The sequence below is a fragment of the Pseudophryne corroboree genome, chromosome 5, assembly GCF_028390025.1.
Source record: "Pseudophryne corroboree isolate aPseCor3 chromosome 5, aPseCor3.hap2, whole genome shotgun sequence".
Taxonomy (NCBI): domain Eukaryota; kingdom Metazoa; phylum Chordata; class Amphibia; order Anura; family Myobatrachidae; genus Pseudophryne; species Pseudophryne corroboree.
In genome coordinates, this window is record NC_086448.1 from 490,470,601 (window position 1) to 490,474,834 (window position 4,234).

The following is a 4,234-nucleotide window of genomic DNA, read 5'->3' on the forward strand; positions in this document are numbered from 1 at the left end:
GACTCGCACTGTATGCTACCTGCACTGTAATCTGCACTGTATCCAACCCACACTGTATCTGACCCACACTGTATCAACCTGTACTGTATCCTACCTGCACTGTAGCCAACCCACACTGTATCTGACCCACACTGTATCTGACCCACACTGTATCAGCCTGCACTGTATCTGACCTGCACTGTATCCTACCTGCACTGTATCCAACCCACACTGTATCTGACCCACACTGTATCTGACCCACACTGTATCAACCTGCACTGTATCTGACCTGCACTGTATCCTACCTGCACTGTATCCAACCCACACTGTATCTGACCCACACTGTATCAACCTGCACTGTATCAACCTGCACTGTATCTGACCTGCACTGTATCCTACCTGCACTGTATCTGACCCACACTGTATCAACCTGCACTGTATCTGACCTGCACTGTATCCTACCTGCACTGTATCCAACCCACACTGTATCTGACCGACACGGTATCAACCTGCACTGTATCCTACCTGCACTGTAGCCAACCCACACTGTATCTGACCCACACGGCATCAACCTGCACTGTATCTGACCTGCACTGTGTCCTACCTGCACTGTAGCCAACCCACACTGTATCTGACCCACACTGTATCAACCTGCACTGTATCTGACCTGCACTGTATCCTACCTGCACTGTATCCAACCCACACTGTATCTGACCCACACGGTATCAACCTGCACTGTATCCTACCTGCACTGTAGCCAACCCACACTGTATCTGACCCACACGGTATCAACCTGCACTGTATCTGACCTGCACTGTATCCTACCTGCACTGTAGCCAACCCACACTGTATCTGACCTACACTGTATCAAACTGCATTGTATCCAATCCACTCTGTATCCTACCAGCCAGGGGCGCTTTAAGAGAGGAGGAGGCCTGTGTGGTTCCTCCTCCTTTCGGGTCCCCTCCTCTCTGCCGGCAGCACTGAATAGTCTGAGCACTAGAGGGCTTAGATAAGTCTTAGTAAATTTCTGTGTTGTATTGTTTTCTATTTAAAAGTGTTTGTGAGTTGGTTTGATCGGTTATTGTTAATACATTACTAATTTGCAAAACATTTTTACACAGGAATAACTTGTGTGTTTGTGCTGCTGCTCTATTGCTTAGTTTAGCCAGCCAGCCTTTGGCCTATGTTGTAAAATTTAATCTGAAGAAACGACCAGTCGGTATGGGTCGAGAAACGCGTCAGAATGTTTTTCTCCTCAGCACATAGACGGCCATTACATAGCTGTCAGCTTGTTCAATTGAAGCCGCTCATCCAGGCTTTCTTGTTAATAGAAGTCGCGGCAACCACTCCACAAGGACCGCTTGCTGCAGGAACTATCCAGATGTACATCCCTAGCAGACAGCCCAGTTTGAACTGAAGCCGCTCCTTCCTAGCTTCCCTGCTAACAGAAGCCGCAGTGACTATTCCATCCAGACCGCATGCTGCGTGAACCTCTGGTACACAGCCACAATATATCAGATGCTTGTGGAATCCCGCAGCGACACGCTAATAGAGTGCAAGTACTGTCTGTAAAAGTCCCACACATACTGTAAGTTATTACAGCATGTGGCAGTGGTATTGATATTGGACACGCTGATTAGAACGTGATACTACAAATACGTTTTGCTTAAAGCATAAGGACTTACCATCCAATTTTTTTATATACTACAAAAGTGCACGAGTCAGACCTTAACATCTTTTATTAACCTTAACTTTCCATTGGGATTCTATACTAATAATTGAAGCTGTTTTTGAAAGGACGTCTTAATTACAGCCAGCTTGGCCCAGACTACACACTAAAATTACTATGTGGTCTATTCTCTGGAATATGAGACTTTGGGGGACATGTACTAATCAGTGATAAAAGTGGAGAAGTGTGCCAGTGGAGAAGTTGCCCATGGCAACCAATCAGCTGCCCTGTATATTTTTAAAGTATGCCATTTCTAAACGTTACGTCAATGCTGATTGGTTGCCATGGGCAACTTCTCCACTGGCTCACTGTTCCACTTTTATCACTGCTTAGTACATGTCCCCCTTAGTTTCTTAATACCACAGATACATTGTTAACATTGGGACTAATTCAGATCTGGTCGCAAGCAGGGTTTTTTTGCACTGCTACGACCAGATAATCGCCGTCTACAGGGAGAGGGGGTAATCGGTGTGCAGGGGTGCGAACGAATGTGCAGAGAGCTGCACAAACAAAAGTTTGTGCAGTCTCTGCACAGCCTAGGTCTTACTCAGCCGCTGCGAGGATCCGGACCGATGCTGACGTCAGAAACCCTCCTTCCAAACGGCTGGGCACGGCTTCGTTGTCCCGGACACTCCTTTAAAAATGGTCAGTTGCCGCCCACAAACGGCCTCTTCCTGTCAATCTTCTTGCGATCGCCGGTGCGATCACTTTCTTCGTAAAATCTGTCACTGTCCGGCGATCCCTGTCGCCAGCAGCCGACGCACCTGCGCATTGCGCTGGAAAAAAATCTAGCATGCGATCGGGTCTGAATTACCCCCATTAACTGTAGATGTTTTAGCAAGTGTGATTTTTGTCTGTTGAATGTTTGAAGGGATTATCTACACATTTTAATACAAATAAATAATAATTTCATAATAGTCTGATTGTGCTCTCAGCTTTTCCACATATTTCTTTACTATCAGGGGATAGCTAAATACCCCTCTCCCCTTTGGGAGCAGTGAACTGTACTATTCCAGTGACATTTGGGTGTCTGGGCGCCTTTATTTCCTTTGGTTGCAGTATCTTCTCTCACTGACCTTTAGCTTTTCTACTGTCTTGTCTCACCATCTGCTATCAACATCATAAAATCACCCTTTATTTACTCAGATATTATACAAATAAGTAACATGAACATTACATGAAACAGAAAGGAAGGATAATCTTGTTCAAATGGGTTAACAATCTAAATCCTGACACATAAAGTAGCACAATGATAATTTTAGCAAGAGGTAGGGAATGTGTGTGTGACTATTGGAAATAACAAACACTAATATTAAAGGAGCCATTGGCGGCTGCCATTGTTTGGTATGGCTGGAATACAGAAAGACATTGAAGATGGACAAATGAAAGCTGAACTTGGTTATTGTACAGATCTTAAGACAGTAAGCAATCTTGACAACCAAGACGGAACCACTTTTCTCTTCTGGTTTGGAAGGTTTTCTCTTTTGTGCTGCATGGGTCCTATTGTAGTTGTCTGCCACAAGAGTGAGCAGTAGCTGTGTGCGGGTGTGGTATGAGTTGCCGGCGGCCGGGTTCCTGGCGCCCAGCATACCGGGATCCCGACCACCAGCTTTCCGACAGCAGAGTGAGCGCTAATGAGCCCCTTGCAGGCTCGCTGCGCTCGCCACTCTGGGCATGGTGGTGCACTATGCACGCCATGCTATCTATTCTCCCTCCAGGGGGGTTGTGGACCCCCAAGAGGGAGAAAAGGTGTCGGTATGCCAGGTGTCTGGATTCCGGCGCCGGTATACTGTGCGCCGGGATCCCAACAACCGGTATACTGAATACCACCCACTGTGTGCATGGTATTTTACATTGATATCATGGACATACCGCCTGGAAACTTGGCCCCCATGTCTACAGAAGATGTGGTGGCAGCTGGTACCATCAAAGAGGCTGCACTGATCACCAAAAGAAGTACAGTGGATGTAGTTAGTGACTGGACATTCAAGATGCTGGCAGACAGAAGACTGGCGCAGGAATCCCAACACTAGTCAGAATACTGACGCCAGAATGCTGACTGCCGATATCCTGATTATAAGTATCAGGGGATGGCTAGGGTTAGCCTGCTGGGGGGGGGGTAGGGGTGCCTTAGAGTTAGGTAGCGGAAAGGGATGATTAGGATTAGGCTGTGGGAGGTTTAGGATGTGAGAGAGAGTTAGGCAGGGTAAGGGTAAGGGTTAGGCTGTAGTAATGGAGGATTAGGGTTAGGTTTCAGGAGGGAGGGGTTAGGCTGTAGTTGGGGGGGGTTTAGGCTACAGGAAGGGAGAGTTAGACGGAGGTTACCAAGCACTGTCGGGATTGTCTCTGTTGGGATCCATTTGTTGATATTCTGATCGCTGGTATCCTCAGCGCCTGGATTCCATATCACACCCGTACCAAAGTTTGGAGAGAGATAAAGTACCAACCAATCAGCTCCTAACTACCATGTTACAGGCTGTGTTTGTACTTTATTTCTCTCACTTTATCTCCAAGTTTTAATAC